Source organism: Polypterus senegalus, chromosome 15, assembly GCF_016835505.1.
Source record: "Polypterus senegalus isolate Bchr_013 chromosome 15, ASM1683550v1, whole genome shotgun sequence".
In the NCBI taxonomy this organism is placed as follows: domain Eukaryota; kingdom Metazoa; phylum Chordata; class Cladistia; order Polypteriformes; family Polypteridae; genus Polypterus; species Polypterus senegalus.
This window is the reverse complement of record NC_053168.1, coordinates 38,057,825-38,081,281: the sequence shown is the minus strand read 5'-3', so window position 1 is coordinate 38,081,281 and position 23,457 is coordinate 38,057,825. Positions and strand designations below refer to the sequence as shown.

Below are 23,457 nucleotides of genomic sequence, written 5' to 3'. Positions count from 1 at the left end.
GCAATAAGAGGAGGTTAGTAGTTGAATTTAAGTTAAACCTAACTGACTTAACCAGGCAGCAAAATCTGAAACAGTCCATCAGATGACGAAGTGGCTAAGTGGAACACTAAGTAGCATTGGTGTCTTACACCTCTGGCAAACTGGGTTCAAATTCCGACCAAACCACTAACTAACCAGACGGGATACTCACCACAGCTCAGGGCTGGCAGCTGCTAGTTGAGCCGGTGAGGGCGGCTCAGGTTCCCAGTTGCCATCACAATAACCACCTTCAGGCCAGATAATTTCCTGATGTCTGTAAAAATAAGGCAAGTGGTCATGCTGGAACTGACCATGCCCTGGGAGAGCCAAATGAAAGAGGCAAATGAAAAGAAGAGAGCAACGTATGAGGATCTGCTCAACGAATGCAAAAGGAATGGTTGGTGTGCTCAATGTAGGCCATTTGAGGTGAAATGCAGAGGCTTTACTGGCCAATCCTTAGACTCCTTAGACGTATCATGGCATCACAGGCCTACACATTAAGAAAGATATCAAGAGTATCATGGAGACTGCAGACTATGTTTCCAGATGGCTTTGGAGCAGGAAAGGTGATCCATAACCCACAAAGCTTCTAGGACAAAGGCCAAGGATTGATCATCCCTATTCGTATAGCCTAGGTGAAGGAGTCTCATGGTTAAAGACCCAAAACACCCAATGATCCTAGGTTCCATTACTGAGGATATGTCTAGAGTGTATCAAGTGATATATATTAGAACAAGAGTTTGCACATACTCCCCAGCCTGCTATGGATTTCTTCCTACCTCCTAAACACAAGCATATTAGGGTAACTGGCAATTCTAAATTGCACTGCAATGGTCAGGCATCCCATCCAAGGTAGGTTAATGACCTATCTAAAGTTTTATCAAGTGAGTATGGATAAAACATAAGACAGACTTAAACAGACATTCAGTCGGCTCATCAAGCTCAGAAAGACTTCCTTTGAGTCTTTGCCGCTGCAAATCATTCAAATATACTAAAGATGTCCAAAGTGTTTGCCAAGTCAGATTTAACGCGTAGCAGAGTGAGACTATTAAGTCTTTCCTAAGCCTCTAAAGAACATAAATCATTTTTAATTCCTTTTATATATGAAACAAATCTGTCACTACTGCTGTCTGAAAATATTCAGGGTCAAGTAAATGTGAAATGCAATAACATTACATAACCTTCTTAAATGAGCTCAACATAGTTCAGCACTGGAGGATCAGAGTTTGTTCTGGCACAGTAGCATTGGGCGCAAGATAGGAAGACCCCAAGGACAGGATGCCACCCCAATGTAAAACACATTCATTAGTACACTCTTGCTGGCTCCATTTAAAATCAACCAACATCCATGCCTTTGGTATTTGGGAGGAATGTCAGGAAAGAGATTCACGCGGACGTAGGAAGAATGTGCAAACTCCCCTTCAGATCTGTATTGCTGAGGATGTACACTTTAAATATTTGAACTGTAGTAGCAGCAATTGGCAGCCTCAAACCAGCATCATCTGACTCAGAAGTGATCTCCTTGTAGCCACACAGAGACAGTCTCTGGACACTGCCGGAGCTGTGTTTCATTGTGAAGTTAGCTGACTTTTCTGTGTCAGCCCCCACCTTTTCTGCGGCATGCTGCCAGCACAAAGAGCAACCAATCACAGAATTCAAACCCAACATGCTTTATTCGTGATGCAACAGAGCTGATGTGGTCTCTCCAGAAAGTTAAATATATTATGTTCTGTACCATTTTCAGAATTTTTAACATTTTGCTTTTTACAAAAATCTTTTTTTTTTTTTTATGTTTTCATTTTTTGGTTTTGTCTTTATGTTCTCCATGTCATACATGCTAATAACGTATCAGATGCTTTCTTAATTAAGGGTTATGGACTGCAATAGTCCTCTCAGTACTTTATTTTAAAACTAGCTGTCCCCCATGGCTCTGCCCGCATAGTAGTGAAACAGGACAAACTTTAAAAATCAATAAACAAACAAGTATCGCTAGCTAAGTGGAGGCAAAGTACGCTACAAAAACATGGTGGCAGGTAGACCAACTCAAACAGAGGCTGGCCCGTGAGTGAGGAGAGCCCCGTCTGGCTCCCCACTCCTGATGTCACACTTCCCCCTCCCCTCGGCCTGCAGCCTCTGTCTAGGATTAGCGGGAATAAATCACTCCTGCAATCAAACAATGACACTTAGTGCAATGAGAGAAGTTGCAAAATCAACCAGAATGTTCAAGCAAATTATAGAATAAAGCCCAATCTAAATCTGTTACGTAGTTCTCACATGAAAAGCGGACAGACATTCAGACAGACCGACGTTGGATTATATATATATATATATATATATATATATATATATATATATATATATATATATATATATATATATATAGATAGATAGATAGATAGATAGATAGATAGATAGATAGATAGATAGATAGATAGATAGATAGATAGATAGATAGATATATTGTGAACCTCGCCCCGGACACAGACAGGCAGACACGTTAATGTCACCCACAATCACTGGTTTATTTTCCATCTCTTTTACAATTCAGCTCACCAAACCCCCCTCAGTCCAGGCCACTCCAATGCCTTCTCTTTTCTTCTTCTCTTTTCTCTCTCTCTCTCTTTCTTCTGACCGCCTCCTTCCTCCTCCAGACGCGTGCCACTCTTCCACCCGACTCTTGTCAATGACTGGAGGGAGGCGGCCCCTTTTATAGGAACCCGGATGGGCTCCAGCTGCTTCCCGGCAATCTCCTGCGGACACACCCCCGTCCGGGTGTCCCCTGTCGTCTTCCCCCCGGCACTTTCTGGTGTGGCGGAAGTGCCGGGCTCCTGGGATAATCAGGCACTGGGGCACCGCCTGGCGGTGGCCACGGGTCCCTGTCGGGCCGGGCTTCCAAGCCCTGTACCCGAGGCTCCCAGCATAACCAGGACGGACGCCCCCTCTTGGTCTGGAGGAGGCACAAGTCCTCCTCTGGTCCTCCTGGGCGTCCCGGCCGGGCTCCAGCCCCGGCCAGGGATCACAATATATATATATATATATATATATAGATATACAGAGATGAGTGTGGAGGCGGCCCGAAGAAAAGGCATTTGTGTGGCCAGGACCCTGTATTGGGGTTTGTGAGTGTGCACTGGACTTTATATTTGTAAATATTGTATATATAATAAACGTGTGGTAGTGACAAACAACATGTCCGCCTGTCTGTGTCCGGACGGCTCCACAATATATATAGATATATATATATATATATATATATATATATATATATAGATATAGACAGATAGATAGATAGATAGATAGATAGATAGATAGATAGATAGATAGATAGATAGATAGATAGATAGATAGATAGATAGATAGATAAAGGACTATTAAATGTTCACAATTTCAGGTAGCTGGTTTTGACTATGGTTCAGTGCCCTTAAAATTGCATTACTGCTTTTTGCAGACAGCAAGGTCCTGTTGGCTTCACTCATTGGGACAGCAGGTATGAGGATAAGCACCTCCAAATCTGAGGCCATGATCCTCGGAAGAAAAATGGTGGACTGTTCGAGTGGGAGGTGAGTTACTGTCTCAAGTGGAGCAGTTTAAGTACTTCGGTGTCTTGTTCACAAGAGAGGGAAAAGAAATGGTAAGATCTACAAACAGATACCACAGTTATGTGGTCACTTTACTGTTCCATAGTAGTGGAACAGTAGTGAAGGAGGCACTGAACCAAAAGGCAAAGCTCTCGATTTATCAGTTGATCTATGTCTCTACCCTCACTTGTGGTCATTATCTTAGGTTAAGGACCGAAAGAATGAGATCGTGGGCATAAGCATCAAAAATGAGCTTGCTCCTCAGGGTGAGAAGTAAAGACATCCGGGAGAGACCTGGAGCTGCTGACCCTCTGAATCAAGAGCCAACTGAGCTGGTTCAGGGATCCGATACTGATGCATCATGGATGCCTCCCTGTGGTGGTTTTATGGGCACAACCAGCTGGGAGGAGACCCCAGAGAAGACCCAGAGCTCACTGGGAGGATTATAACTCCCAAATGCCCTAGGAATACCTTGGGATCCCACAGAATGAATTGGCAAGTATGGTTGGAGAAAGGGAGATGTAGGCCTCACTGCTAAGGCTGTAGCCCTCATGACCCAGTCTTGTGCAAATGGTGGAAAATTAATTAATTAATTACAATTATATTTATTCACCACGTTCAGCAGTCTCATCAGCACTGTCCAACTCTCTGATATAAGCTGCTTAACAAGATAAATTACATCATGAATTGGCAAACCACAAGGAGAAGAGAGCCTCATACAACTAAATGTGTAAAATAATTTAATCCAAAATAGAGTGATCATGCAACTGATGTCCCATCTAACCCAGCTTAGCCAAGGAAACTAAAATAAATGCAGAAATATAAATCACACTACTGCATGAGTATTGCAATCTGATGTGGGTAATAGGCAGACATACCTCCTTATATTCACAGCATGTAATGCTAGTCACTTCATCTAACCATACTACAGGAAACTGTTGCCCCATCACAAAGACAGTCCTTTAAATTTGACCAGTTTTTCTTTTAAGTTATCTAGATTTATTGTGCACTACATCTATATAAATAAAATCATAAGTCATTTGGTGTTTGTTCACTAATCCTGCAAAATCGCTTAAATAGAGACACAATAACCTTGAGAGTACAAGGAAGGCTGGGAATCAAGAGAGCATGGCAGTTATGCCGGAGGTGAGTGAGCCACAGCACAAACCTATGAAATGATTAAGTACTAGCCACAATATCTGTCAAAGACAGGTAATATAATAATTTCAAAATATTTGCTATCTTTTGCCCTATGTGTACTTTCAGTAGCTTTCCTCTGTATTTACATGCGTGAACATCTCTTTATTATTCAAGCACTTTTCTGTAAAGCCTGCTTCTCAGACTCTGTTATTTTTTTGAGGCACCTTTCTTGTCTTCTATTTTATAATTTCCGTCTTTGAAGGCGACTATCTCAGCATGCACCTTTACTCCCCCTCAAGCATTCCACACTCGTACTTTCTCTTTTTTCCCCCCATCACCAAAGCCAAACTGACCAATCAAATTGTTGTGAGGGACTGGACAGACCGTAGTGTTTTATTAGATAGTAGATATGTGCATAGAGTTGCCAGATTGCTCAGTTTCATATACAACTGAGTATATTTCAAAGCAACTGCGCAGGGGGGAAAAACTTTTAAAAGAATGCCTTATTTCATATTATTTACTCAAAATGTAGTTTTTTTTTGTTAACCAAGAATATCACAATCAGTACTTCCCACATGGTCTTCAATTTAAGCTCCTTTCTTAGTAAACTCTGGGGAAAAACTAACTAAATGATGATTGTGCAAGAAAACAATTGAAGACAGTTGACTGGATGTTAATATTCAAAGCGGTTTTTGGAAGATTTTTTAAAATTTCGGGCTATTTGTAGCTTAGCAAATGTACAAGCCCAGGGCTCTTACCTTGTTCTACTTTTTAGGTCGGCATGATGAGATTTTGGATGTTGTCCTCACCAGAAATCGGGCCCCACTTGGATATATTATTGCTGGGAACGGCCATCCAGTGTCTACAGGGAAGCATCAAAAGTCACAGTTTTAGCAGATGTCAATTGGATTTCATAGGAAGCAAAATCTATGGTATTAATATTAACAGGAAACCAACTAATAATTCTGCACATGCATGACAGCTATGCATATTATTATATGTTATGTTCAGTCTTTGAATTACACATTTAAACTCAACTAAAGTATGCCATTCCACCCAACCAGCTATTCTTGAGGCCATTCAACTGGGGGTCATGCACGTGGAAGCTAACCACACACAAGCCGACTCACAATGGACAATGTAGCTCTACCAGTAAACCTAACATGAACACCTTTGAGCTAGGAGAAAATACTTGGAGTATCTGGAGAAAAAACCCAGCAGAAAGATGGGGAATATTAACAACAACATCCTTTATTTATATAGCACATTTTCATACAAATGATGTAGCTCAATCTTGCTTTATAAGATAATGAAAGAAAAAAGAAAAATATAAAAATAACATTAGGCAATACTAAGTAACAAATAGTAAAGTAAGGTCCTATGGACAGGGGGCAGAAAAAACACAAAAATAAATAAAGAGGGCTGGAGAAAAATAAAAAAAAATCTGCGGGGGTTCCGAGGCCACAAGACCACCCAGCCCCCACTGAGCAACTCCACACAGTCCATTCCTAGATTCACATCCTGTCTCTTAGAGCTTTGAAGCATTAGTATCAACCGCTATGTCACATGCTCCCCACTTAGCTATTTCTACATTGGTATTATTCTGGTTATCAACCAGAAATGAACATTTTTCTAGTGATTAACTGTTTGGTGAAGGCAGCCATTCATCCATCAATTAGTGAACCCCAAGTAGTTCACGTTCAGGGTCACAGAGGTCATAACCCTAACTCAGCAGCAGCTAAAAAAAATAAAAGTATTAACTGAAGAAAAAAAAAATATCTGTTGGAAAGCATGAGGCCAAGAAGGAGGCCAAAGAATTCATAGCTGGAGATGATCTGGTGTAAGATGGATACAAAAAGAATAGATATCACCCCAAAGGTGCCAGGATGGATGGTAAGGAGTGAAGTAAACAGATTTGTAACCTCTATAAACCTGGAAAATGGCCATTAAAACTGTGAGGAGGAGGATGTTATGAATAGACCAAACAAATACATGTAGTGTACACATTTTCTAGGATTCTGGCATTACAACATAGTAGCAGTGGACTAGACATGAATCCTTATCTGACAGAATGTGAGGAAGTGTATACATTTAAGGTTAAGCGACCCTGGCTTTTTGGTTTAAGCCCATTACTAGCATCATTGTCATAATTATCATCATCATTTCTCTTCTAAAGGAACAGGGAAGAATAGTTAGTTCCTTAACTAACCTTTTCCATTTGTTATATTCTTTTATATGTCACACGTTAGTACGTCAATATCCAGTCCCACCGCAATATTTTCTTTCCCACCGCAGGAACTATTTTCAGAAACGAGGGACGTTGTAGAAACACAGGAATTTTTATAGCATTCCCACCAAAAAAACTCGGGTCATTTGTAGTTTCTGTGACTTTTCTTAGCTCCTACTACAGAGTATGTGCTTTTCATTTAACAAGAAACTATCGTGGGTTGGGCTCAGGCGATGTATTGTGCCGATTGGATGCAAGCACTAGCGCAATCATATGAATTTGTTTGTATTTTGGACTTTTAAGAGTTATTGGTGAAGACAGAGCGCTGCACATCACACCGCATTAGTCTTCATAGCCACCTGCCTCTTGTGCCACTCTCCACATTGAAACAATAATCCCGCACATGATGTCACAATTGCTTCATAGCAATAAGATGTGGGGGTTCCCCCTTGAACTCCCAAATACACCACACTTCACACCATGTCACTTTTCATAGCTGCTTCTCTGGTGCGGCAAGGACAACATTGAAGCAATTATCTCTCCCGTGAAAACACGATTGCTTTGCTTTAAAGCAATAGGTTCGGAAGTGGTCCCTTGTGAACTCTTCTTTGCATGTCACATATCTCTCTATTATAAAAGAAAATCTTGAGACGAGATGAGACTATTGCCGACAGATTTTTTCAAGTCCCGCCCTCCTCTCAACCATTTCCGGTTAACAGCCCACGCCCATGGTCCTCTCACCTCTCATTTGTGTGAATGTTTTTGTCAGACACAGTTCCTGTGCTCTCAGCTCTCATAAATGTTTACGTGTTCTTCACTTTAAGTTTCCAATAAAAGAAAGCTTATTATGTCCAAATCTTATTGAAGAATTTCATCTCGAATGGTTATCAACAGAAGAAATGAGTACACGAACAATCCTAGCACCAAAAAATGATGAAGTCAAATGAATTAACGCGAAAATTGTTGTTCAGTTACACAGCAAATTGGTTAAATGCATATCAATAGACTATGCTGAAACAGTTGGTGGTGATGGTGCGGAAGATGAAAACATCAACATACAATATCCCGTAGAATATCGACAACCGTTAACACCATCCAGTCCTCCACTGGCCAAATTACTGCTGAAAAAAGGATGCATCGTAATGTTATAGCGTAATTTATGTCTGAGTGATGGGCTATGCAATAGGACAAGATTAGTTGTATTCAAAATTACTCGAACAAATCTGACATGCAAAATTTGAACAGGCGACAAGAAAAGTAATGTAGTACATCTTTTGCGGATAACATAAGACAACAAAGGAGATCTTGATATGCCATTTGTATTAAAACATTTACAGTTTCCCGTTAGAATAGCTTTTGCAGAGACAACAAATCACAGGAACAAACATTTGAAAAAGTCGGTTTATTTATTAGAGAGAAAGAAACAATATTCACTCACAGGTAGTTATATGTTATGTTGTCACGATGTAAGTGCAAACACAGAATCAAAATTCAATGCGATAATGACAAAAAGATAATTCCAAATATTGTTTTCACTGAAGTTTTTCAGCAAAAGTCTAAGTTTAAAAAGTTATTTGCATGTAAACTTATAATACAACGAACACCTCTAACGCAACATGGAACATAATTTTCTTGCAATTTATTGCGTTTTACTATTTTTTACTATGGTTAATTACTCGCTGTAATGTAAAATAGTTCTATTAAGCATATGTAACAATTCCCATGAAAATAACAATCTGTTTAAATTGTACAGTACATCCGCTTCCACATACATGAGTGGCAGAGCCGTGAAGAGGCTAGCGCGTAAAGCCCACCCAGGGGTTGGCGAGCGAAGCAAGCAGGGGGCAGAGCTCCCTAGTTTTGCATAAAGGTTACAGTTCTTACTTTGTAATGGAAAAGCGAGTGACCCAGGGCCTACATCAAGTAGGAATTAATTGGTTCTTGAAAACATAGTTTCTGCAGTGGGAAAGCGCCTATTGATAATTCTTCTTAAAGTGTTCATCCAAATTGTCCATAGTCACCTATGCAATTTTTTACTTTTTCCCGCTAACAATTCTGGTGTCCTCTATTCCCCTCATATGGCCATGCTATCTAATTTGTGTCTTTTGCCAGCTCCTCCTCCAACTTGCACTTTATACCCAAGTTTCTCAGATCTTCTAGTCATCTTTTACTCTTCTTTACAAATTTATTCACCATTACCGGCCTCTGTTTGTCTAAATCTTTGGCCTTGGTGTTTCCACCTAGAATTGATTTCTTGCACGTAGACCATGATAATCAAAGCATACAAATCTCTCATGTCCTTGAAGTTGAAGTAATGTAGTCTCTACAGGCTGGAGAGTCGCCTACTGTTGAATGCACGCACAACATTCTGTGTAATGAAAGGGAAGGCGGGGAGCACTTTTTGATCAAGATCTTCCAAGTTAAGGGTGGTACAGTGGTGCAGTGGTAACACAGCTGCCTCACAACAAGGAAGCCAGTGTTCGCGTACCGGGTGGCCCCCTCCCGTGTGGGGTATTCATGTTCTCCCCATGTGCGTGTAGGTTTTCTCCAGGTGCTCTTGTTTCCTCAGACACATTCCAAAGATACTGTATGCAGGTTAGGAGTATTAGCGGTGCTAAATTGGCCCTAATATATGTGAGTGTTAACCCTGTGGTGGACTGGCACCCTGTCCAGGGATTGATTATTGCCTTACGCCCTGTGCTAACTGGGATAGGCTCCAGGTTCCCCACAACCCTGTTAAGGATAAAATGGATTTCTAAGATGGATGGATGGCTATTCTATGTTACATCTCACACTCTAAGATTAGTTGCACTCACATGCCTGTCCAGCCTTATAAGTCAAAAAGAGCAGCAAGATTTGTACCCACCTTTACACAGCTTTCAAATAACATATTCAATAAAACAATGGCTCATAAGCTACTCTGTGCTCATGACTTTGAACTTGGCAGCAAATGTCCTAAAGTAAAGCAACAAATGACTGTAAAGGTACAAAGACACTGTTGCTAAAACAGTTGATGGTCGCTGTGTGCAAACTTCATCTTTATAACATTTGTAAAAATCAAACATATGTTTTTTAATGTTCTAGTTCAAAATCAAACGGTTACTGTTACTGCCACTATAATTCTGAAATTTTAGGGCTAACTGAACCTTCTTTTTCACTTTTAATATTATCAAGGTTTGTGATTATTCACACAGACCCCCACTGGGACTAAGCAAAGGGAATCACAAGACAGGGCTGTAGGAGAGGCCGGGGGATTCACGTTTTTGTTTTTTATCCACTTCACCTCCAAAGTTGCTGATGTGGATAAAGTTCTGTGATTGTATGGCATGTGTCTTGGGGGGTTGTCTAAGATCACCTGAATTAACCCTTTGGACCCTATGAAATATTAAAAATTTAAATTTAAGGGAAACCTTGAAAATACATAATACATAATATAATTTTGCCGAGTCAGAGGCATTCATTGGCATGCTCCATTGAAGTCAGTCACACAACTCCAACTAGTCTGTGACTCATTAAGACAAAATAAAGCAGGTTTTAGTCATGGGGCGGCCTCTGCATGCATGAGAACAGACAACCAATGAATGCACATCAGGAAGTACAATGCATGTAAAGCAACGACAAGGAGTAAGAAATGCGTGTGCTCTGGGACCTCACAAACAGAAGGGAAGCTTGTCTCTGATGCCTTGTGATTTACATAGTACAACAGAATATAAAAAAGAAAAAAAGAGGGCAAAGATAGTGGCTTAACTTGACGTTGCTGTTAACCTTTCATATAATGTCAAATAGCACGCTATGGATTGTCAGAAAAAGGGAAGCACACACCTGTGCTGGAAAGTCAGCACTCAGCCAGTAAATGTGACATAGCCAGTAGTTTTCAGTCATTTAAACTGAAATGGTCTGGAAATAAGATTGGCAACAGCAGTCGGCAAGCCTGGTATACCCAACAACCAGAAGTTGCATAGTGTGGCACTGGCATGCATAGTAAGGTTGTTGCAGTCACAAATCATGGCACCAAAGAATGGGGACTTGTTGCAAGTTGATTAGCATATGCAAATAAGAACTTCACTGCACACTGTAGGAGTGGGTATCCTGGATGAAATTCTTCTTCCAGTATGGATTTCATAGAAAATTGATTTTGCCAGTATGCTAAAAATTACAGGCAGGATAAAAAATAACTTTAAATTGTGTTAAACAAATAACACAATTAAATGTGCAACACAAAATGTGCAAATTTGTATATGCAAAAGGAAATAGGAAATGTGATTTTCTCTCTTTCTATAAGTGTCTAACAGGTAATGTCTTTGTGTATGGCCATGTATGTGAATTATGCACAATAAGTGAGCCCACCCCTTTAAATACTGTATACTGTATTACCTAAAGTGTTGTACGGTTCAACATGATTAATGAGTCAATACAAACAGGAAGATGGGCCAGGAAGAAGCCACGTCTCATGCTGTGCTTGCTTGGCAGAGGCAATCATGAGATGAGAATACGCTCTATCACATGTATTTGAACAGCAGAGTGTTTACCAAAAATCTGATGGATTACAGACACCCCAATGTGCTCAGTTAATCAACAGTACATTTGCTATTTGATAGAAAATACATTTCAGTCTAATAAGTGTATATAAATACATTGTATTGCTATTTGACTAATTTGCCAGAATGTTCAATTATACCATGATATGAATTTTTGGCCATACCGCTCACTCCTAGTACCCTGTACATGTACAATACAATAAAGTTTATTTTTGTACAGCCCAAAATCACACAGGAAGTGCCGCAATGGGCTTTAACAGGCCCTGCCTCTTGACAGCCCCCCAGCCTTGACTCTCCAAGAAGACAAGAAAGAACTTTCAAAAAAACCCTTGTAGGGAAAAAATGGAAGAAACCTCGGGAAAGGCAGTTCAAAAAGAGACCCCTTTCCAGGTAGTCTGGGTGTGCAGTGGGTGCCAAAAAGAAGGGGGTCAATACAATACAATACAATACACAGATCAGAACAAATCCTCAATACAATATAAAAATAAAAATTTTACAAATACGGAGCAGAATTTAACAGTAGATGATATCACATACTGCGGTAGGCTGGTACCCTTCCTGGGGTTTGTTTCCTGCCTTATGTCCTGTGTTGGCTGGGATTGGCTCCAGCAGACCCCCGTAACCCTGTAATTAGGATATAGCGGGTTGGATAATAGATGGATGGATGGCTAGATGATATCACATAGTATGATTTGGATTTGTTTAGAGTCCTGGAGGCCTCAGCCATCAAGCTGCCTCCCCCATTTGGCCATTGCACAGCTGAAACAGCGCTGGGCCAGCCAATACGATGACAGGACCCCTCTACGCCACGATTCCTGCAATCCTCCATCAGGGATGACAGTAATGACCCCATAAAACGATGAAAGGCATGGTGGGAGGGTAGCTGCCTGTGAACATTTCACAAGCTGGACAGGACCACATGCAGCATCCTCTGACATGAACAGAGACAATTAAAGGAAAAGAGCAGATGCTTTTAGAGCAAAAATTATGAACAGGTTCCCCATGCAGCCATATGTGCTTGCCTTGGTTTCAGTGATGCTGAAGAGTGTGATGGGGAAAAGCAGAAAGTGTCACGGATTGCTGGTTCCAGCCATATTAATATTGCACCCTGCTTTACATCAAAAAGATGTGCTTCTGCATTCTTGAATAACAAGAGCTGTGGCACTGGTCTATGGCAGGGCGGCACAGCATGCAACTAGCACATGATGAAATTATTATCTAAATGAACAAGTGTCACGAAAAGTGACTGCATGATGCTGGTCAGAAGTACAAGGTGGCAGGGCTTTTATGTGGCAGGCTTGAGCATCCATGTATGATCCAATTTCTCCACGTAACATATGCATAACCCAACTGACAGCATCCTTGACAGCCATAGTAGCAAAATAAGACTTCAGTGTTCAGCCAACAAACCATTGCTAATGGGAGCCGCTGATTACTATTTCACCAACTGTGTGTGAACGCCAGTTAACTGCATCTGCCGCTCCACTCCATGCCACTCCATTTAAAGGAGCTCCATCAGGCTCAAGACTCATCACATGACCACAAGAAGAAAGAAAATGCACTCATTGTTACTTCTGTCTTTGATAATGTCAGTGATGTCTCAGTAAAGGTCATCATTTATACTTTCCCTACATTTATTTTACAAATTATTGTACTAATTTGCATAGTCCCCACACCCTTATGGTATTACATTTTATTTAACCAAATGGTTGTAATATTGTTAAAATTTTATATATATAATTTTACTTAGTTTATGTTTTTTGTGGTTAGAGTTTGATCTTATTTTGAAAAAGTTTATATTAGTTTACATCTCATTTTTACTGTTTACACATCTCTTCAGGGTGTCATGAGATTTTGTCATGTTTCTGTCACGTATCTATCCAAAGTAATGTGTATTTTAAGTTTTATTGATGATTTTTGTTACCTTTGAATGATTACCTCTCACATCTCTATATTATTTTTGTTGATTTTAGTGAGAAAGGTCTACTATTTCATTAAATGTACTAATGTTCCATGTTCTTTGTGAGTGGAGCCTGAAGAGGCGGGGCCACCCTGACATCACCATTCCTGAGACCTCCCTCAGACAATTTCAACTGACTGAAAAGCCTCAGGAGTGGGAGTCATTCATTCCAATGGAGTATTGAGTTCTGTTTGGATTATCTGGGTTTGTTGATTATCTTTGCTTTCTTATTGGATTTTTCTTCTGGTTTGTGTATTGAAACTTTGCTTTAGGATCACATTTTTAGTTCTTTTTGCTCTGCCAAGCCTTATTTCTGTATTTCTGCTATTTTTGTAAATATATCCCTAATTTGTAAAGATTCTTTATTTTCCCAGTCATATAAGTCACATGTTTAAGGTAATCCTTATTCTTGTGGAGGTTTAGGCTTGTTCTTGAGTTATTTACAGTTATTTTGCTATTTGGGCCTGTTCCAGCTAAGCCAGCAAGTAGCCTTAGGGGCTTGGCTGAAGTTACGGCTGCCTCTGCTGGGCAGATGAGGTAAGATTATAGCCAGCTCCCTAGCTTGTTTTTGGAGGCCAACGCCTATTTCACCTTGGATGAAACTAAGTATCATAACACTGATGTTTCCAGAAGTGATGCTATAAATATGGCAGCAGTCACAACACTCGCTTTACCTTGGTGGATATACTGTACAATCTCTCATGGAATGTTAGTGATAGCCCGTAAGCCCGACAGTCAAGTTTGGAACTTGCTTTTGATCTTCGATTTTGGCTTTTTGCTAATTACTTTGGTTTTAGTTACACAATCTTTCATTTTTCTGCATGCAATAGTGCATGTTTTCAACACTGGATCATTTTCACTTTCTCCACTCACAATACAGTAATTTGCCGAGACCTTCTGCCACTTGACAAAGTTGGCTGATGAGCAGGCCCTATCTGGAAATGAACCCTGGACAGGAAATCGGCCTATCATGAAACACACTCCAGCACTTAGCTAATGTAAAATATGCACTCTTCTCTTCTAAAACTTGCTTTCTGTTAATAAAGTCATTTGAATGAATCTATAATCTTTAAATTCTGAGGTCTCTTTCACTATCCAAAGTATCCTATAGATCACAAGTGCATGACATGATTGTTTCCACATTTCTATAAAAAATATAGTAACAGCATTTGCGGCTTGCTCAGAGTTACACAGTAAATCAGCGGTCAGAGCTGAGACGACATCTTTGTGGTTTATGGTCTAAAACATCAGCTACTAGGCCAAAAGATATGCAGTAGGGCCATCAGTTTACAGGATCCCTAAACTCTGGAATTATCTGCTCCCTCACGCAAATGAGCAGACCATCTGTCTCAGCGTAAGATCCACTAAGTTAATTTTCCAATCTCTGCTAAATCTGCAGCAGTGCAAAATTCATTAATGTTTGCTGCATTTTGCAGATCACGTTCATCATTATACAGATATTTATCAAATATAGTGACTTTAACTGCATTTCATTTGTTTCTCAGGCTCTTTTGGCGAGTTGTCTTCTCCTGGCTCTCAGAAATGGGCCTCACAGTACAGTAGATTTGAAACAAATCATTACAATGTGATCCCAGAGTTGGACCTGCTCCATCATCTCACACATCACTTGCCTTAGTCTTGGACACTTGCCTTGGCAGTTTAGTCTGTGCACTGTTACAATGGACAGGAAGGGATTTGGCAGCTGACTTAAATATGTCTGTGGGACATTTCATTTCTGTAAGAACTGTGGGCCCACAGGGAGTTATTTCTAGCCAAGACTTCCATTATGCTGCACTGCTTATACTTATCTCTCCTGCCACCAAACCTCTGGCATGTAGTGTACATTTCAAACATAACATTTTTAAGCAAGTTTGTCTTCCTATACCAAAGGAAGTTTTTCCATTTGATGAGATGTTCAGTTTTCTGGACAATGTAATGATAAACACTAGAATATATATACTGTGCTTTACTTCAGTGTCATACCAACACCAGATGCATGGAATCTGAGCTGGCAGAGCTCATGTAAATAAATACAACATAGTGCAACAGACTCGAAACCTATTCACAACAGCCCTAAAAAATATAACACAGCATTTAACATTTAAACATGTAGAACTGTTTAAACTGATTCAAGGGTTCAAGGGTAAGGAGTCAAACCCAGTAGGGTCATGTGGGGTGTAAAATAGGAAATAGCACTAGAAATGGTGCCATTCTTTCATACAGCCCACACACACATACATACATATGCCTACATTTACTGCACACCTTTGTTGATTTAGAATGGATGGAGAACAAAATAATGCAGGCAAGAAGAGAATGCAAAACGTTCACACAGACAACGATCAGGTGTTGGATTCAAACCCAGGACCCTGGATCTACTAGGTAGCAGTGCCACTTGTCACACATGTGCATTGGAGGGTTACCTTCCAGGCTTGTCACACGTAAGCGTTACCACCCCAGGGCACCAATGGGTGCAATCGCTAACCAGCTTGTCTCCTATTCTACCCATATCAAATGACAATGCCCCTTCCAGTCCAGGAGCTATAAAAAGAGGGCGCTCAGGAAAGGTGGCATCTCATTTCAGAAACAAGCAACCAGGCACAATGGAGCGCTGAAATAAATGCTAAATACAGCCACCTTATGCTAACCAATGGTGTTTACATTTTGTTTGTCTCTGAGCCATCGAGTGCTTCTTATGTTTGTTAAAAAACTTTTTTTAAATAAAACAGGGTAGCCTAGCTGGCACCCCAACATTTCATCTGAATTCCTCTCCTCTCCTACTGGTTAACAACATACTCCATGCAAAAACTCTAACAGAAACACACAAAAACACTAATTATAACACTGTAAACATACAATAAACACTAATTAAATTATTACATAAGGTTTTATAAAATACTAGTCACGTTGAATGTCAAAGACAGGAAAAAGAATAAATTGTAAAATAGTTATTTGATAACTCTTGCCCTATGTGCACCTTCTGCATTGCTCCTATGCCTTTCCTCTGTATCCTTATGTGTCTGAACTTCTCTTGCCTGGCGCACCCTCTCTTGAGAGCATTCCCTTAAAGCCTGCTTCTCAGACTCGGGGTGCCTTGCTCTCCTCCTGTCTGCTTTATGACTACCAAATGTTCGACGGGTCCCCATTAACCGTCGTGGAAACATCATTTGTATTCCTACAAATACTTCCGGTCTTTAAAGGTGACTTTCAGTGTTTCTCCTATGCCTTTACGCCTTCTCATGTGTCTTAACCTCTCTTGTCTGACACTCTGTCGATTGTGTCACCAAAGCCAAACTGACCAATCAGATTGCTTGGAGGGACCCGACTCTGACTCACACACACAGACACAGACACAGAGACACACACAGAGTACTGTGTTTTAGTATATAGCATATAATCCATTACTTGATTACTTAACATGAAAATCATTGTTATACTCATTTAAAAAAAAAAAAAAAAACACTTTTCCAATGAGTTGTTACTGGTAGCCAACATGTAATGCAGAAACAACAGGAAAGAGGCAGAAACCAGTCATAGACTGGACAGAATCACATTGCTCTCAAACACACAGTCACATTTACTGATATCAAGTCAGTTTTGAGTAATTAATCAAATAAATGCCACACAAATGGCAGCCCATTCAGGACTTAAAGCAGTGCAACAACAATGTGAGGTGAAAGTTCTCTAACTATGGAGATAGATAGATAGATAGATAGATAGATAGATAGATAGATAGATAGATAGATAGATAGATAGATAGATAGATAGATAGATAGATAGATAGATAGATAGATAGATAGATAGATAGAGGAAATATTATAACAAAACAACAGCAACCCTCTCAAACATTGACAAGAATTACAAAAAAAGCAATGCTCCTTGACACACTTATAGGAACAAAGAAATGTATAGAATACTAATTATGTACTTATAAACTAAAAATAGATAGATAGATGCTCATGACGCTGTTGGATGGATTGTTATGGGTGAGGTCTCCTGAACAATTCTGGTTCTCTTTAACTTGCAAAAGGAAAAATAATAATCTATATAATATTGAAGTATTGAAGTGTAATAGATTACAAGAACAATGCTTATATAAATCCTTTGAAATGTTATCTTTGTTTAATGTGAGCAAATGTAAAACCAAGACAGGATTAACACATGTGAACAATGCAAGCAGGAGCACAAGAATCTAAACAGAGCTCCCAAACATCACAACTAGATGCTTCAAATAGCACGGCCTTCCTTTTATCCTCTAATCCCTCTGAGATCATATTGCATTCTTTACAGATGACTCAGGGTACTCCGACTGAAATCCCGGAGAAGCATTTATTTCAGTGGTATTTCATACAGTATATCAGTTGACAACGCACACAGAGTGTATACAGTATGTTGTATGAGGTGTGACTATAAAATATTGTGGCTGACTTTTGTGGCTTTTTCAAACAGATGCTCACAAAATGTTCGTGTTAGAACTTGTTCAGGCTTGCAATGGTACTCTGAAAGCTTTGAACATGATATCTGGAAGACAAAAGTGTTATTTTAAGTCACCTTAAAAAAGTAGCTGCTGCTTCACATGGAGGACTCAATAACAAAGTTTGGAGATGTTAAATAAAATGAGCAAGTGATAGACTAAACAAAATAAAGGAAGTTAAAGAAATGGTTTCAACTGTAGGAGCTGATGAATAGTCAAAAAAGGTTAAAGGAAGCCATAGGCAGATGTTTTGCAGTGTGTATTGCAAGGTATTGCAGACAATGTGGCTCATTGACTAAACCAAATGTCGCAATACATGACTTCTAGTCGTTGGGTATGTCAGACTTGCCAACTGCCATTTCTGATCTTGTCACTGGGCCGTGTTAGCTTACACAATGGATAATTGCTAGGCATGTCAAATTTAGCGTTTTTGTGTTCTGACTTTGTGGCTTTTTCTGACAGCCAACAGCATGCCGACTGATTGAAGCTGATGGTGTTTGAAGGTTTAACAGGTATGGCAAGTTCAGCCACAATCTCAACCTTTTTTTTTTTTTCCATGATGTTGTGGTACGTAAAACGAGACATTAGACAGATAAGATTCTCTTCCGTCTATGAGCTCCAAAACTCCCATGTTTCTTATTCCTTGTCACTGCATTATATGTATTGTATTTCCGAAATGAGCATTCATTGGTCGTCAGCTCTCACACTCACAGAGCCTTTCCTTACAACTGAAGAATGAGGCTAATTGGAGTGAGTCACTGGATATGTCAGACTCGACGACTGGCTTACACAGGGGCTGCCTTCAACCCACTAAGATTAAGTAAATGAAGGCTACAACTAAAAATCACTGGGAAAGTCATCTAATGTGACATGGCCTTCAGGTGTTGAACTATAAGGCATAAGGTTACCAGTTCAGTTCTAATCACTAACTCATTGTGTGATCATAATTGAGGCTCTTAACCTGTCCAGTGAATAAGTCGCATCTCCTTGTGAGCTTATAAAAAAGCTGAAGTTCGGGTTTATTCTGGTCAATGATTAACATTGACAATTACAGCTAAACAGTTAAACTAAGAAAAACAAGCAGATTTTTTTTTTTTTGGAAGTAAAATAATACACTTGGCAAGAAAAAAATGAACTGTTTTTGACTGTGTGAAATTTTACACTTTGCCTGTGTAGGTTTGCTCAGTTTGATTGCACACCCTATTTGCCATTCTTCACTCTAAATAGCTTTTTGGATGCTTCATATAATAATCATCCACCCATCCATTATCCAACCCGCTATATCCTAACAACAGGGTCACGGGAGTCTGCTGGAGCCTATCCCAGCCAACACAGGGCGCAAGGCAGGAAACAAACCTCGGGCAGGGCGCCAGCCCACCTTAGGGCACACACACACACACACTAGGGACAATTTAGGATCACCAATGCACCTTTGGATTGTGGGAGGAAACCCACGCAGACACGGGGAGAACATGCAAACTCCACACAGGGAGGACCTAGGAAGCAAACCCAGGTTTCCTAACTGCGAGGCAGCAGCGCTACCACTGCGCCTCCCCAATAACCATAGCATTCTGAGCAAAAATTGTGCATGAAGAACCAGCAGCCCAACAAACATCTGCCGTTTTTTAAATTTTAGGCTAAAATGATGCAATATTGTAATCTTTTTAGTTAGCCAATAAATGGTGTCTTTTTGCTGGACTTCTCACTTTATTAAGTGATATTCTTTACTTACTATCTGTTTCTATATTGATTACATTTAAAATACAGAGAAACTATTCAAGAGAGGTCCACAAATCCAAAATGCAAGCTCACATATGTAATGTACCTTTTCTTTTCAATAAATTTACATCCATCCATTCTCCAACCCGCTGAATCCGAACACGGGGTCACGGGGGTCTGCTGGAGCCAATCCCAGCCAACATAGGGCACAAGGCAGGAACCAATCCTGGGCAGGGTGCCAACCCACCGCAGGACACACTCAAACACACCAAGCACACACTAGGGCCAATTTAGAATCGCCAATCCACCTAACCTGCATGTCTTTGGACTGTGGGAGGAAACTGGAGCACCCGGAGGAAACCCACGCAGACACGGGGAGAACATGCAAACTCCACGCAGGGAGGAAGCGAACCCAGGTCTCCTAACTGCGAGGCAGCAGCGCTACCACTGCACCACCGTGCCGCCCAATACATTTACAGTACCCGCTAATTGTTCTTTTCCGGCTGAATGCTAAAACAGACATACTGTGAAATTGGTGTTCAATTTACATTTGCGTGGGGGGGTGGGTTATTGGTATACATGGCTCAAGCCAGGAATCAACCCTAGGAGGGTCACCAGTCCACCTCAGGGCACACTCACATTCTGTTATACTGAGGCAGTTTCTAGACAATGATTAACAAAAGGAAGGAGCACCTACTGCATTGAGGAGGATACTCCATACAGTCAAAGTGTGAACAGGCAAAATCCATACAGACAATGGTCAGGCTGTGATTTACTCGGAGCGCCCTGGAGCCAATACCACTAGCTAATTTACCAACATGCCATACATAACTTCCATGCCCAAGGTCATTTTCAAAACACATGAATGTGAAACTGAGAGGGGTAGATGAATTTACACATCTGTGATGCATGTCAAGCATATCTCATGCAGATACATTATAATCAAAACGTTTTTTTAAATGAAATGTCTCCGTTTCTTTCATTATATTTAACTATGAAACTTTCTCTGTTTAGTATAACCTTACTCACAAATATGCATCAGAAGTATATTAGACTTGTGTGGCTTATGTGTGAATGCTTTGTGCATTACACAAGTTTGTGGAGTTAAACTCACCTTTGACTTGTTATTTAGTCCCGGTTTGCATTAAAATAACAGAGCTCATTGAGACTTGTAAGTCACTTTAAATAACAGCATGAAATATATAAATATAAAATCGCAGCTACTCAAAACATAAGTATAATGGGTGCAGCAAAAAAGTGTTTTTTGACAGAGGGTTTACTTTCAACTGAATTTCTATAATGATGCACTTAAACAGCAGAACAAAAGGCATTCACAATGAAGCTGACACAGAGTGCCACTGTGTACCACCGAACACTTACAGATGTACACAATAAGCTATTCAGATAAAAGCTGGGAATATCAGTTGGTGGGCCAAAATTGAGCCATTGTATCACTTGAAACAAAACATATTTAATCAGGCATGTGAAAAAAGTTGCTATAAACACTGCCCAAGTAAATGTCAATTGCAAGGTGGGGCATTATTTTCTCTTAACTGCAGAGAGAATGAGAGCCACTGTGTACGGAAAACGAGCCACCGAAAGAAAACAAGTCATTCTGTTGAAGTGCCCTGTTTAGGACTGTTAAACAAACACAAATCCAAGTACACAGGGTACTGCAGACAGGCCAATACTTGTATCCTCCCATAAGCCATTTTTACACAATAAGTGGTGAGATTTCACCAAATGAAAATAACACTAAGCCTGACATTTTTAAAACACGTTTGGAGGATGAGATAATATTCAGACAGCTCAGATGAGTACATGAGCCTAATGCACTGAATGCTCTCCTCTCACCTGCACGATTTGTTAGGCTTTGTGTTACTGTCAAACGTCTCCTTGGTCCTGCTGTGTGCACAAATACAGCCTAGCCTATTACAGTATATACAGGTGGAGTAAATATTTCAAACTGTGCCCCCCTGTTTACGAGTTGTATATTTCAAAAAAACAAAGGTATATTAAATGAATATTTAAAAATAAAAGATAGTGCTAGATAAATAGTGAACTGACATGCCAATAAAACGAATGAAGGAGCTGTTTTGACTACAATGCATTAAACAAAACGAACTCAGTGCACTCTACCTTTTTGCCTACACGTTTTTATTTGTGGTGCAAACTTCTCACCTCAACAATTCATATCTCGTTGTACAGATAACCAGACCATGAGTCTAACTTATTTTAATTTGCTAATAGACTACATTGACTAGCGAGGTCACACTTCTGTTCCAAACTCGGTCACAGGTCACTTAAACCACACGAGCACGCAGACAGCAGCAACAGGCTAAAAAAGTGATTAAATAAGACACCTACCCAGATCATTATGTTTTTTCTGAGATTAAATACACATGACGTTCTTGTCGACACTTTAATTTCTAGAACTCAAAATTCCTCAGAATACCTTCATTGGAGTATTTTGTAATGAATCGCCCTCTCGCGCACACGCTCATCTCTTCCCCCAATGAGGAAGTGTCTTCTGAACAGAAAATTTGGATTCCGACCAATCCGCTTCGACGACATACAGAGGCTTGGATTACTATGGTTACCGTTGACGCCGCCGTACAGTTTCCATAGCATTTAGAATGCAAAGAAGCACCATATTAATAAAACATGTATGTTTATTTATTCTACACCGTTTAAAACTACTTATCATTTTCGACCTTTGATAATCATTTGAGAGCATTGCATTATTACTCTTATTATAAGTAGCAGAAGTAGTAGCAATAACAAGTGGTGCCGAAGTTGCTAATTGCCATTTCCTATAATACAAAATTGCTAAGCATCGTACTCCCTTAATACATAATTTTGATTAATACGAGTAAGGGAACTGGAAGGAGGACAAAGATATACATAATAAAGCAAAGTCATTTTTTCTTCACCATCCCAATGATTAATTTGACTTGTACTACCTATACGGTTCGAGTGCACCTACTAAAAGTTCTGAACTGATCGCGGCGAAGAGGGTCTGCCGGATTAACCGAGATATCAGGCACGTGTTGCACAGTTAATGCAGACAATTAACCTCCACATTTATTTCTTATCTTAAGGATTTCTTCATTAAGCGAATGTTTTCGAAAACACGATAAATTATGTTTTACGGATTGACACTGTAGTTAGGATATAGCGGATTGGATAATGGATGGATCGTTACAGTCTTGTTTGTCAAGAGACTTGAGAAAACATTCTGCTATATGTTTAAGCATCCGCTGGGGCAGGAGCAAATGTGGATACTTTGTGTGCGTGTGCCGGATATTTTACCTTCTTTATAAATTCACGAAAGATGCTAAATAAGTTTTTAAAAAATGCGATAGTTAATATATACTTGACAAACACAACTTTATCTTTATTATTCATAAATAAATGTCGCGATTAATAATTATACGCCAAGGTTCCAGGGATTGCAGGTTCGAATCTTCCTGAATCCCCAATCTTTGGGTCGTTTACAAGTTCTACAAGCATTAATGAGAATTTTCTCCAAATGTTCCGATGCCCTTCTCTAACTGAAAGTCAGTTGCATGGTATGTTAAATATAAATTCAAAATGTGCTTCGTATGGTTGTGAGCGTTGAGTGTTCAAATGACTCTGTAATAAAACCATCGGGTTTTGAGTTGCTTGATTTGCTAATCTCTCTCTCTTTCTCTTATACTTCTTAAGATCTCAGTATTTTGCAGGTAAATTGCGTCATAGATTCTTTCCGCTTCTGCACGCTTGCTATTTTAAAAATTCGTTGTCCAGCCAACAACGTCAAC

At 39.9% G+C, this 23,457-nt stretch overlaps 1 protein-coding gene across 1 annotated transcript in view; it reads right to left on the bottom strand.

Moving 5' to 3' along the window:
* nek10 (NIMA-related kinase 10) overlaps positions 1 to 22,113 on the bottom strand; it is a 214,625-nt gene extending 192,512 nt beyond the window's left edge. Inside the window, exons 1-2 of the mRNA XM_039737572.1 lie at positions 22,022 to 22,113; positions 5,495 to 5,598 (exon numbers count right to left, since the gene is read on the bottom strand). The gene's annotated coding sequence lies outside the window, so the exon portion shown is untranslated. The remainder of the gene's footprint in view (positions 1 to 5,494; positions 5,599 to 22,021) is intronic.
* Positions 22,114 to 23,457: the final 1,344 nt, after the last annotated feature.